Consider the following 14,473-nt stretch of genomic DNA (forward strand, 5'->3'; position numbering starts at 1 on the left):
GGCTTGGGCCATGTGGCAGCCTGGAACAGGGGCCTGGGTTCGGTGAGCAGACCTGGCTGGTCTCCAGCCCCTAGGGTGCCTCCGCTTCTGCTTTTCAATCTGAAACTCCGTCTCCGTCAGTAGTGCGTGCCATGTGCCAGGGAGGGTGCCAAGTTCTGGAGCTAGAGCAGTGTGCAAGACAGCAGGAGTTCTTCCTGGTGGGTGTTACAGCTCGGTGGGAGACAGACATTAAACAGATCACACACGCACTGCACCAAACTGTGTCAAGGACTCTGAACGTTGGTAACAAGGGGCCTCGGTCTGGGATGATGCTCTCTCTTTCTATCTCATGGAGATAACCCGAGGAAACCAGAGGGGTACCCTCCCTGACCTTGCACCTTCCACCCCAACAACCACACTCCAGAATTCCACAGAGCAGAGCTTCCTCCTCACACCCCAGGCTGTGCTCCCAACATCGCCCCAACCCACCCTCCAAGCGGTGGCCCCCCACGATTCATGGCCCCCTTTCTTTGGAACCTCCGCCCCACCCCCCCCCTTGATCCCTGGGAGCCAGTCCTTAGTCCTCCATCTGTGGATGAGAAAAGTGAAACTTGGAGAGGAGTAGAGGAGTAGGGCAGGATCACACCTCCTGGTGCCCAGGCGGCACCTCAAGGAGATGGCAGGCCCAGGGAGGAGGAAGTGGTGGCGGCACAGGTGCGGGAAGAGCGGGGGTGGGGGGGGTGGGGGGTGGCGGTGTGTCAGGAGGGGAGGAGGACGGTGGCCCGAGGGGTCCTTGCCCAGAGCAGGCTTCCTGCTCCAGCCAGCCTCTGGGCAGCCACCAGAAAATCGGGTTTGGCAGCTTGGGCCAAGTGCCCAGGGGCTGGAGGAGGGGTCCAGGCAGCTCTGGGGAGGCTGCCTGGGGGCGGGCTCATCCTCTGACCCAGAGTCCAGCCAGGCCCCAGGCCAAGCTGTCCTGTTGGGGGAGCATTTTGTAATACTGGGACCCTTTGGAGTGTGGGGGGAACAGCTCTGCGCTGGAAGCAAGAGGCCGGAATTCCAGTCCTTGTTCTGCCCAAACCTCAGTGTGATCCTTGGAAAGTGCTGCCCCCTTTCTTGGCCTGAGTGGGCCCTCCCAGGAAGTCGTGCCGGAGGACTACTTTCTGCATCCCCAATTCCTGCCCTCTGGGTTTTCCTGGGAGTCTGACTCGGGCAGAGAAACACAGTTTGTGTTTGGGACAATGGGTTGGGACGGGAACAGACTGCCCCCAGGGCGCCAGGCTGGAGGTCCCTTGTCACCAATGGGTCAATCGCCGGAAGCCTAGCTCCAGCCCTACAATGCTATATGGGTCACCCCACCCTTACCAGTACCCTCACCCACACCCCGACTTCCGTCCTCTGTTCCTTCCTCACCTTCAGAGAAAGCTACTGGGCTCCCTGGGGAATCTCCCATACCTACTCTATTGGCTCCCTGCCCTGTGCTCAACCCTCCCTCCCCCTCTGCCCACTTGACGGGGCCAGTCTCCCAGTTAACTTTCTGTCCCTGGATCCTCGGGCAGGCCCGGGAGGAAAGGAAGCTGGGTGGAAGGCCTGCACAGGAGCCTGCTTTTCCTGCTACCATCAGATACTTGAAGCCCAAATGAGGGGGTTGGGAGGAGGGGGGTGGACTGAGTGCTGGGGCCTAGGACAGGGCTGCCCTTGCATATTCCAGCCCCAGGGGAAGTGGGAATGTTACCCTTTACCTATCCAACAATCTTCCTGTGCCTTCAGCAAATTCAGAGAAGAGAGCCCAGAGCTGAGACTTGCTTCCTCTGGAAAACAAACACAAAAACCCAGGACAAGTGAGTCCTGGTTATAGTCACTAAGTCGGTGATAAATTCATGAAAACACAAAACCCATAAAATTCTAAATGCATAGAATCCATAGTCATGGAATCTTAGCATCACAGAATTCTAGCATGGTGAAATCTGAGTTACAGAGTCAGAAATACAGAATTCTGGCAACACTGATTCCCAGATCACAAGGTTAGAGTATCCTCAAATAGAGAAGTCTTGAGAAATCAATTAGTGAAGTCTTCACCTTCAGGTGGATGTCTAAACTAGAGGATGGGCATTGGGGATGGGCAAAGGAGTTCATGCATGAACACTAAGGAGGAGGCAGAGAGCTCAGGACACATGAGTTTAGGATAAATTAAGAAGCCTGCAACAAACCAGACAGAGGACAGACATCTTCCATGAGGACACATTCTTGGTTTCTAAGGATGAGGGGAGTGGGGTGGCAGGAAGGGGGCACAGAGAGGGGAACTATAGACAAAGAAAACATAGCCTAAAGAAAAGATTATCAAGTAGCCTAATACACCAGCCACAATGCCTCCCGATTTCTCCATGATTGGGTTTAACACCAGCCCAGGACATTTTCGAAGGTTAGTAAGACTCCTTATCACATTGGAACGGCAAGCCACACCTGGCTTTTTTGGGAAGGAAAGTACCAAGTAGAAAATATTCTGTATACCACAATTTCTTGGGGCTGCTGGGAAGAGCAGACTCTCCAAAGAGGATACTGAGCTGTGACCAACAAAGCCATGCTGTGGGCTGGGGTGCGGAGCCCCTAGCAAGGCCTTGGTAAGGGACCTTGTGGAGAGCATCTGCCTGGGGTGGTGCCTGGGAAAGGCATCTCTACAAAAGGAGCCAAACTTGAGGCAGCACTTGGTATGGGGATTCATGCCTGATTATGGGGTTGGTTACTCAGTAAACAACAGGGATATTTACCTAGCATTTCTGGGAAACTACTGCAAACTCAGGAACCCAGGAGAAGCAGTTCCAGAGAGAGGCAAATGCCAAGCTCTTCTGGGCATGGGGAATGGGGCAATGTCAGCTGGAGATCCTCTTGCTCGGCCGCCTGTCCTTGGATTTAGCTCAACACCTCAGCCCTGACCCCTACCCACATCCTCATTTGCCTCCCTCTCCCTGCTTGCCTGCCAGTCTCCCACCTCCATCTGCTGTGTGAGCTTTGGCAAATCATGTCCCCTCCCTAAGCCTCAAACCTCCTTTGCTTTCTTTTGAAGTCGATAATTGGGTCCTAAGCGCAGGTTTTAGTATTTTATATTCCTGGTTTTGTCCAGATCAGTTCCCTTTCAGATGTCTCCGTGCTCAGCTTCCAGAAAAAGTGTCAGGCAGCTTCAGGGGAGAATGGAGGGAATAGGGAGTATAAATACTGCTCACATTTGACATCCCTATGTGACAGGTATTTTATTTACTTATATTTATTTATTTTTAAGATTTTATTTATTTGACAGAGACACAGCGAGAGAGGGAACGCAAGCAGGGGGAGTGGGAGAGGGAGAAGCTGGCTTCCCGCTGAGCAGGGAGCCCGATGCGGGGCTTGATCCCAGGACCCTGGGATCATGACCTGAGCTGAAGGTAGACGCTTAACCAAAGAGCCCCCAGGCGCCCCATGATGGGTGTTTTATAACTCTTACATGATGCCCACAACCACCCTGTGTATATAAATCATTGCTCCCATTTTATGGATGAAGGAACTGAGGCTCAGGGAGGATAAACAACATGCCCAAGGTCATCCGACTAGAGAGAACTGGAATCTCAGCGAGGTCTGTCTTAATCTGAGGGCTATGGTTTCAGATTAGCATTAATCCATGTGGCTTCAACAGGTCAAATGAAAACCCATGGATGGGAATTTCAGGGAGCAGTAGTCCGTGTGGCTGGCCCTAGGTAGGTAAGGAGTTCCATTTAGGGAAGTGTGGGATAGGGGCTGACAGTCTGTGCTGTGAGAAAAGCTGAACTGAGTCTCTTCCTATTGGGAACTCTGGGTGTTCTCAGCTCAGATGGGAGAAAGCTGGACTGGGGGGTGGGTATATGTAGGGTCGGAGTGGAGAGTGGGGTGGTCCTGAGCTGGTCTTCAGGGGCTTGAGGGGCTGCTGCCACTGCTCGTGGAGAGAGTGTGTCTGTGTTGGGGAGGGGTGGGGAATGGGGGCTTCTTCACTTTCTGGGATCGCCTAACCACCCTTCCCCCAGCCCCCAACGAAACTCGTTTTCAGGGCTCTGGAACCTGGTCACAGGGGACTTTCCAGGTGGGAAAGCATCATGGTGTGTTGGCACTAGACTCACCTCTAGGAACCTTTTGGATCCCTAAGCCTCAGCAACCTTGCACAGTTGCCTCTGTTAACTGACTCAGTGGAGTGGAAGGATTTCAAATGGAACGCTGACTTCTGCCCTTCCCAAGGTGGGTCATCACAGGAGGTTTGGAGATCCAGTAAGTCACTGGCTCACAGGGTAGAGAGGGAGGCAACCCTGGGGGCCATCTCATCCAAATGCTTCATGTGAGGGTGAGGGAGGAGTTTGAAGTCCAGAAAGGGAGCAGGACCTGCCAAAGATCACACAGCTGCCAATGCTGTCCCCACCAAGTGCCTGGCACTCCCCTTGGCACTGAGGACACAGCTGAATCTTGTTCTTAAAAACTTGCAGCCTGATGGAGAAAACAGGCTTGGTAGATACACCAAGAGAAGTGTCAGGGTTAAAAAAGAGGTTCAGACTTGGGACACTGGGGGCTTAGAAAGGCGGGGGCACGGACCCCTCCAGGCTTCACTGAAGATGTATAGGTGGTTTTGGAGCTGGGCTTAAAAGAGGGAGCAACATTTTAGCTGATATAAAGGGGTAAAAGACTTTCTGGCTGAGAAAGCATGAGCTGCCTCACTGAAGGACATGAATGAATTGCCCTGCAAAGACTGGCCCGTGTGGGTGGAGTGGAAGTCTGATGGGCAGCAGTCTAAGCCCAGGCTAGAACTTGAGGTCAGAACTGACTGCCCTGTGAGAGCACAGTAGTCACACAGGTGCAGGCCACAGGGGTAGAGGGGCCCCAGCGGGTGGTAGGGGGGATCTCAGGAGATTCTTAGCAGTATGGCTGGGGACTGCTAAGCTCTCCCACCCCCGGGCCAGGGCTGTTTCCTTTAGTCCAAGTTACACACATGCACAGGAAACCTCGGTCCCCACTTCCCTCGACGAGGACCCAGGCCCGGGCTGAGGTCCGCCCAGGCAAGGGGAAGAGAAGAGATTACTCCCTGCTAGCTGGCTTCCCGCCCCGTTTCACGGCCAGTGCGCACACCTCCTCCCTTGAAGCAGCTTCCCTCCCACTCCCCCACTGCTTCTGAACCCGCCACTGGTCCGGGACAGGACGGGGACATCCTCCGCTTTGGAACTTCGGTGGCTGCGAGCCCTCCCCTGCTGCTGTGATGCAAATCCGCTCCGGATTTATTCTCGGGCTTCCTTTCCGTAAAGTGCGACGCACCCGGCGCCAGCCCTTGTCTGGAAGGGCCTCCTCCCGCCCTGACCCAAGGGCGTCAGGGCCTTGAACGGGGCGGGGGGCGGGGACGGTACTTTCCCAGCGAGCGGCTGCGGCGGCCGCAGCCCGCAGGCGCGGTGCGGGAGGGAGCCCGGGAATGGGGCGGCCCGGGCCGTAGGCCTGGGGGCGGGGCTGTAATTAACCGCACGAGGGGGGCGGGGCGCGGGGTGGGGAGCCGGAAGCCGAGGTGTGTAAGACCCGAGACGCCGAGTGGTAGCCCCCGAGAGCCTGACTGGGAGTGTGTGGGTAGGGGCACCTTGGGCAGGTAGGGACTCTGGTCTCCAGGTCCGGCGCCGGAGGTTTTGATAGAAAGATTAGAAGGTGTAGGGCTGGACAGCGTTGGAGGGTGGATCGAGGGGGAATCCCCCGGCCTAGGAGGGGCCACCCCCAGCCTGAGCGCGGCTCCGCACCTCGCCAGGTCTCTGGTGTCTGGTCTCTTGTACAGTTGTGGTTTATGCATTGAGAACAAATTCCACCGATCCCTGTCCTCATCTCGCAGGGAAACCAAGCTGTAGTTACACCTCAGAGGCCTGTCAGGCTGACACTACTAGGACAGGATGGATGCTGGAGTGGGGGTGCTCGGTGTACTCCCAGGAGCTCCAGATTCAGGAAACTGCAGGACTGGTGTGAGCAGTTTATATAAAATGCTCTCCAAATCGGCATGTATATATAGGCATAGAGAAATGGCACTTACTGAGTGCCTACTGCATGCCAGACTAAGGGTATTCACCAAACTGACAAAAAGAAGAGTGATTCTTACTTTTTTCTTGGTACTTTCACAGTCAGAAAAGAACAATGCAGGTCTTTTTATTGGGGAAAAAAAATAGACCTGGTTTCAGCATTGCTAAACCACTGATTTGGCCCTGGAAATGTTGCTTTAACTTCCGCAAGCCTTAGTTTTCTTATCTGAAGATAGTAATAATAGGGGAACCTAGGCACAGGGTTTGGTGTGAAGACTGAATGGGTTAAAGCATCAGAGGTCCTTGGAACAGTGCTCACAGTAAATGACAACAGTGAGGACACTTGGTTTGATTGGGATTGTGTGTGGGGAATGGGGGAGCAAAAAGCCTTCTGGAAGAATGGAAATCTGAGCTAAGTCTTGAAATATGAAAAGGAACTAGTCAGTGGAAAAGGGAGGAAGAAAAAAAAAGGGAGGAAGAGAAGGACATTAATGACAGGGAATGACATGAGCAAAAACAGGCTCGTGAGAAACAGGACAGTGAATTGGGGGAAACTACTGAATGGAGATGAGGTTAGAAAGGTAAGCTGGGACCAAACTGGAGCAAGGTGGGGAGCTTAAAGTTACTGAGGCTGGTTTTCTGAGAGCTATTGGGGGTCTTCAGCAGCGGCAGGAGGAGAGAGGCTCCCTGTGAGGCAGTGTGGAGGCCAGGAGACCTGTGAAGAGGTGGATAGTGGCATGAACTACAGCGGCAGCCCTGGGATGGAAAGAAATGGATGGATCTGAGAGGGAGAAATGGCAGGACTTGGTGACAGATGGATTGAATGAGAGACAAGGAGATGTGAGGACCATATCCTGGTTTCCAACTTGGGTTCCCCCCACCCCACCCCGGGGTGGTGCTATTCTCTGAAACGGGGAGCAGGAAGGGTAACACATTTGAGGGGAAGCTGAATTCAGTTTTGGACATGCCTGTGACCACACCCCTGGACAGACCCTCAATAATTGGGGTCCTGCCATCCCACCTGGCAATTACTCTGTCCAGAAGATGGGAGAGGTATCATTAGCCACTGCTAGCTGTCTGTTCCCTGGCTGCGGCTGGCTGGAGGTCTGGGTGGGGAGGCCGGGGGGGGGGGGGTGCTGCCACCACTGGGCTGGGCCTAGTGAATATTCTTTTGTGGCTCTGGGCTGCCCAGCAGTTTCTTTGGGTACAATTACAGGAGCTTGAGGATAGCGTTGTCAGGCCCCCGAATGGGGGCAGTTCTCTGTGCTGCTTACTGTCTCCATTTTACAGCTGAGGAAACTGAGGTTCAGGAAGTGAGTGGCAGAGCCAGGGAGGGAACCAAGGTCTGTGGGATGTCTTCTCATAGTACTGGCTGCCACATCATCACTGGTGACATTTGCTCCAAGACGGGCAAGGAAAGTACCCAGGGCTGTGGCTCCTTGGGGGAGAAATGTAATCTGGAGGGCTGGTGGGGACCAGGGAAGGAGGCAGGGCAAGCTTCCTGGAGGTGGTGCTGTTTGTGTTGTCATAGAAGCATAATCTTGTTTTCTGTCTCCCAGGCCAGCAATCGTTGGCAATCCGCCATTGCCTGCAGTGAGGGAGACCTTGGCTTCTGAGGGGCCTCTAGGCAGAATGTGTCCACAGAACCCAGAAAGTGGCAGGCTGGAATTCTTGCAGGCATTTCAGGCCTGCGGTGGGGCACTTTTACCTGTCTCTGGCCCCCATCAGCCTGGGCATCCCCTCTGTCCTGTCACTCCACTGACAGCTGGACGCCCAAGACCTACCCATTTTCATATCAGGGTTCAGCACAAGTTTATGGTCCGTTCCCAGGTTTTGTTTTACTTTAAAAAAAAAGAGGCATCATGTGAGGAAGTGATGGATTCTTTCTAAGGGTGGACTGGCAAAATGCAAGAAAAACTGCTCTTTCTGTGAATGATTGGGGAGAAGTTGTAAGACACAGAAAATGTTGCTAACCTTCTTGTGTCACCCACCAGCTGTTTCTCGCCAGGTGTCTAAATGGCTGAGATGGTAAATGAGTAGCCAAATTCTTAGGAGCTAAAAGGGGTTACTTGCAAAACAATGTTTAAGTAATATTTGCTCATTGTGGAAAATATATGCAAGAAGAAAAACTATATAAAGCATCCATCAAGGAGAGGTAAATGCTACTAGCATTTTTTATGTATTTATCTTTTTCATTTCTGGGCATATGTGGCTTTCTTTTACATGGTTAATATACTATGTAGAGAGTTTTGTATCATGCTTTCTTACTCAACAAATTGATATGAACTATCCCATATCATTTAATTTAATGACTGCATAATCTTCTGTATGGAGTTACTATATTTTATTTTACCAAACCCTAATCCTTATACATGTAAATTTTCTTTCTTTCCTCCGTCTTTTCCGTTTTTCTTTTCTCTTCTTTTTGCTATTATAAAAACTCTGTGCTGAAAACCTTGGTGCCTAAATCTTTTTAAAAAAAAAATTTAGGGGCGCCTGGGTGGCTCAGTCGTTAAGCGTCTGCCTTCGGCTCAGGTCATGATCCCAGGGTCCTGGGATCGAGCCCCACATCGGGCTCCCTGCTCGGCGGGAAGCCTGCTTCTCCTCCCACTCCCCCTGCTTGTGTTCCCTCTCTCGCTGTGTCTCTCTCTGTCAAATAAATAAATAAAATATTTTAAAAAAATTATCTATTTGAGAGAGAGAGAGTGTGTGCACAAGTAGGGGGAGGGGCAGAGGGAGAGAGAGAATCCTGAAGCAGCCTCCCCGCAAAGTCCAGAGCCTGGCATGGGGCTTATCCCAGAACACTGAGATCATGACCTGAGCCGAAATCAAGTCAGCTGCTCAACTGGCTGAGCCACCTGGGCGCCCGCTTGGTACCTAAATCTTTGCCCATATTTTGGATTATTTTTTTTACAAGTTTTTCTAGAAGAGGAATTACTGAGTCAGAGTATCAAAATATTTTTTCAGATCTAGATATGTATTTCCAAAATGCTTTCCAGAAAGAGAGGTTCTACCAATTATACTCCATCACCCTGATAGAGGTATTAACATTAAAAAAAAAATCTTGGGGCACCTCAGTGGCTCAGCCGGTTAAAACATCTGCCTTCAGCTCAGGTCATGGTCTCAGGGTCCTGGGATCAAGCCCCACCTTGGGCTCCCAGCTCTGCGGGGAGTCTGCTTCTCCCTCTCCCTCTAGCCCCCCCACCATTCTTGCTCTCTCAAATAAATAAAAACCTTTAAAAATAAAATAAAATTCTTGGGGCGCCTGGGTGGCTCAGTCATTGAGCGTCTGCTTTCGGCTCGGGTCATGATCCCAGGGTCCTGGGATCCAGCCGCGCATCGGGCTCCCTGCTCCGCAGGAAGCCTGCTTCTCCCTCCCCCACTCCCCCTTCTTGTGTTCCCTCTCGCTCTCTCTCTGTCAAATAAATAAATAAAATCTTTAGAAAAAAAATAAAAAATAAAAAAATAAAAATAAATAAAAATAAAATTCTTGCTAATTTGATAAGTAAAAAATGGAATCTCATTTTTTTGGTGCTGATGAGTAGTTTCTTGGAGGCCAGAGCAACATGGGTCTACTAGGTTGATGATTTGGTCCAGTCTGACTGGTGAACTGATCAGAATTAATCAGTAGATTAGACTGTCTCCTTCACTAAATTGGCAGGGTTTGGCTATTGTTGTGAACATCTATTGTTTTTACCTGCCTGGAATTCTCTCTTCCTTTGGGTTGCAGTCTCCCAGGGTTTTGTTTTGTTTTGTTTTGTTTTGTTTTTCAGTTTTTTGTTGGGGAACATCCCTCCTCCATTTTGATCCATGTGGTTCAAATGGGCCTCCCCTCCCACCCCACCCAATTCCAGGGATGGGCATTGAGACCCTAGCCTGACCAATCATCACTGTGATGGGCATTTCTAGTCCCTTTCACCTACATGACTATAGCTTTGTCATCTGGCTTTGGAGTCAGAACTGGTTTTAAATCTGGGCTTTGCCCCTGACCGGGGGATTATTTGCCATTTTATATAGGGTGGCCAGAAGAGAACTCATTGGTAGAGTGATATTTGAGCAGAGACTTACAAGAAGGGAGGAAGCAAGCCCTGCCTGTACTTGGGGGAAGAATGTTTCAGGCAGAGGGTGGAGCAGGTGTAAAGACTCAGAAGTGGGAGTATATGGGACGTATTTAAAGACCAATAAGGAGGCTAGTGGCTGAAAGAATGAATTCACCCTCTTTGAGCCTCAGTTTCTCATCTGAAAAATGTCGATGACAATAGTATCTGTGTTTTAGACTGGTTGTGATGAATAAATGGGATAATGCTTAGCACAATTCTCAGGCCTTGCAAGCTATTGTTATTAAGATGACAGCTAAGTCTTCAACCATGTTGGCCATTTTTTTTTGGTTGACTTGTGCTTCTCCTTCCAACCTAGTTCCCTTCCTCTGATTCATGCTCTTGTTAGTCTACTGGCCTATATCTTCTGCCACAGTTTGTTCGTCAGTCACTAATGATTACCAGCACCTACTATATACTACACTAGGTTATAGGGCTTTTTAAAAATATGCCTATTGTCCCATGGGGGCAAGTACATCTGTACCTTAATAGCCACCATAGAAAGCAAAGCAGGCCCAAGAGAATAACTAACAAAGGGCTCTGGCAGTTCAGAGGTGAGTTCATAGAAGGCTTCCTGGAGGAGGTGGAATTTGGGCTAACTCTTGAAGAAAGATTTTTCATGGATGCAGAAGAGGTGGAAAGGGCATTCCAGAAGGAAGAAAAAGGTGTGAGCATGGGCACAGAGGCTGGCACGTCCAAGTCACAGGTGGGGGAAGGGGGAATGGCCTGATATGGTACAAGCAGAGTGTGTTGGAAGGTTGAAAAGTGGGGACAAAATTTGGAAGGGACTTGATTGTCTAGTTAGGGAGTTTGGACTTACTCTGTCAATGATAGGGAGCCATTAAATATTTTTGGGCAGGGAGTGATACGGTCACAATTGTGTTTGGGGATGATCTGTCTGGCTATAGAGGAGGAGAGCTTGGAGTCAGCAGGGACACAGGATGGGAGCAGGGACCCAGGAGAGAGGCTGTAACAGCTGCCTTGGTGAGAATTGATGGGACTTTAGGAATGGAGATGGAGAAGAAGGATGATAGAGATGCAAGGAGAAACAGGATCCTCTAACTGCTCTCTAAGGATCATCAGGGAACATATAGGAATTGGCCAAATATGGCTACAATGAAATTGTGCTGTTAACTCTTCTGAAATTGGGCTTTGGGCAATTGAGGTCAGCTATTTTCAGTCCCATCCCACAGAAAGACCTTTCAGAATGGGGAGATAGATAGGAGTATGTGTCTGCCCTAGACACCTTCCTGTTTTGGCATTTGATAACTGCACAAAACTTCAGCAGGTTGGGGCACTCTAGCCATCACCCTATCCTTCAGGGATCAACTTTCTGAACAGGGATTTCTCAAAATGGCTTGAATTGAGAGGTGGAGAATTGAGTTTTGGCCCTAGGAATGTCAGGCTTAAAGCTCTGTAAACTTGGAGCGGATAATGCTATGATTCCCACATAATCTTTTCAAAAGGCTATTTTGACTTTCTAAATGATCTACCTAGCTGAAGAAAGAAATGAAAGATCATCCAAAATTCGATAATTTGGGGGAATCCTAGATCTGCCATGTTGCTTTTTTTTTTTTTTTAAGATTTTATTTATTTGGCAGAGAGAGAGAGAGCACAGAGCAACAGGCAGAGGGAGCGGGAGAAGCAGGCTTCCCGCTGAGCAGAGAGCCCTATGATGTGGGACTCAGTCCCAGGACCCTGAGATCATGACCTGAGCCAAAGGCAGACACTTAACTGACTGAGCCACCCAGGTGCCCTTTAAATAAGGAAAGTCAATCCAGACGCTGGGCTTCAGGATTTATAATGCCAGTTGGCATAGCATCAGGCGGCTAGAGGGGCTCCGGCCTTAAACATGGGTGACCACTCAGTGACCTCCTCCAGAGTTTTCCTATCTGCAGACAGCAAGGAGTCCTGTGGGCTGACTTTGGGGTGGAGGGATTTGGAGGGAGGGGATCCAGCAGATGATTATCATAATAGCCCAGCTGAACATTTTTCAGCTACGAGCATTTTTACCCACATTAGCTAATTAACTGACAGTTGGTCCAAGAGGAGATGAGGGATGGTAGGAGACAGGGAGCTCATGCCTGATCACGCTTCCAGGGTCTGGAGGGGACTGATAATGTGACTACAGTACTAGGGCCAGAGTGTTTGGACAGGAGCTAATGGACAGGAGCTAATTCACAGGCTCTTGGGCCCATGTGCATGATGGTCAGCTGGTTTGCCCGAGACAGTGTGATAAATGCCCCATTCAGTCCAGGAGCAGTCACGGTCAGAGAGACCCAGTCAGACCCCGTTACTGATCTGATGACAAGTGCACTGGGTATTAGCTGCTTCATCACAGATGTCTTCTCTGGAGAACTGTCTCTGTGTCCAGGAAGCTGAATGAGATTCTTCACGGTCAGAGATGTTGCATATGATTTTTTTTTAATAGGAAAATTTCACATCAGAACCCAGTCAGTGATAAATTCCTATTACTCACTATTTATTTTCTATCAGAAAAACCAGAAAGGACATGGACATTTACAGAAATGAGTGTTAGCACGACTCCTACGAAATCAGTGTAGGCATCTTATAATTTCACATTTTTAAACTCACTTACAAATTTTATGTAAGTAAAACCTACTGTTTTTTGTGTGTGTATATTTCCATGGTTTAGACAGGTTAGCAAACTTAACTGTAAAGAGCTAAGTAGTAAGTATTTTAGGCTTTGTGGATATATAGTCTCTGTCGTAAATACTCAACTTTACTTTTGGAATGCCAGAACATCTGCTGATAATACATAAATAAATAAGCATGACTTTATTTATGGACACTGAAATTTGAATTAATATAATTTTCATGAACTATTCTTTTGATTTTTCTCCCGATCGTTAAAAAAATCTAAAAACTATTCTTAGCCTGTGGATTGTACAAAGACAGGTGGTGGGCTGAATTTAGCCCTTGGGCTATACTTTCTGACCTCTGGCTTAGACCGGGTTTCTCAGCCTTGGCACTATTGACATTTGGGGCCAGATAATTCTTGGCTGTAGGGGCTGTCCTGTTGCATTGTAGAATCTTTAGCAGCATCCCTGGCCTCTACCCAAAGGTGCCAATAGCATCCGATCTCCCTTTGAGTTGTGATAAGTAAAACTGTTTCTAGACATTGCCAAATGTCTCCTAAGGACCAGAATTGCTCCCAATTGAGAACCACTGGTTTAAATAATTGTATACAGTCATTTAACCACCACTACAGTCAAGATACAGAACAGTTCTTGGATGTGAGGGCAATCTGGCTGCGACATCTGTCACCGCATTCATCACAAGGGTTGATGTGGCCAATCTGGCTAGCTAGGCGGGTATCCCCTTCCTCCCTCACCGCTCCATGTGCGTCCCTCCTGAGGCTGCTCGAACTCTGTCAAAGAGGACAACCCTCCCCCAATAGAGGAGGACAGATCTTTGGTCAAGTGTGTGCTAGGAACTGCGCTCTCCGCTAACACCTCTAAACAAGCTCTCGAGATAAGGAACAGTTCTATTGTTCAAAAAAAAGTCTCTCTCATACTATCGTTTGATAGTCAGCACCTCCCTCCCTCCCAGTTCATTGTAGTTATTATTTTCTGTTCCTATAATTTTGTATTTTTCTGAACAACATATAAATGGAATCGTACAGCCAGTCTCCTTTCGAGTTTGGCTTCTTTTACCCAGCATAATGCATTTGACCTTCATTCATGTTGTTAAGTGTATCACTAATTTATTCCTTTTTATTGCTGAGTAGTATTCAATTATATGGATATACCACAGTTTGTCCACTCACCAGTTAAAAGGTGTTTACGTTGTTTCCAGTTTTTTTGTGATTATGGATGAAGCTGCTTTAAATATTTGTGTGCAGGCTTTTGTGTGAATGTAAGTCTTCATTTTTCTTAGGTAAACACCTAGGATCATATGGTAATTGTATATTTAATTTTATAGTAAACTGCTAAGCTTTTCCAAAGTGACTGTACCATTTTGAATTCCCACCAGCCATGGTTCAGAGTTTCATCTGCTCCACATTCTTACCAGCACTCAGTATTATCAGGGTTGGTTGTTTGGTTTGTTTGGTTGTTGGCCACTCTAATAGGTGTGTGGTGGTGTCTCATTGTGGTTTTAATTTGCATTTCTCTAATGGTTAATGGTGTTGAGCATCATTTTATGTGCTACCTGTATATCTTCTTTGGTGAAGTGTTCATATTTTTGGCCCATTTTTTAATGAAGTGGTTTGTTTTATCTAAGTTTTTTATATACTCTAGATACAAGACCTTTGTTGGATAAGTGATTTGCCAATATTTTCTCTCAGTCCATAGCTTTTCTTTTATTCTCTTAACAGTATCTTTTGCAAGCAGAACCTTTTAA

Source organism: Phoca vitulina, unplaced genomic scaffold, assembly GCF_004348235.1.
Source record: "Phoca vitulina isolate PV1807 unplaced genomic scaffold, GSC_HSeal_1.0 scaffold2, whole genome shotgun sequence".
NCBI lineage: Eukaryota > Metazoa > Chordata > Mammalia > Carnivora > Phocidae > Phoca > Phoca vitulina.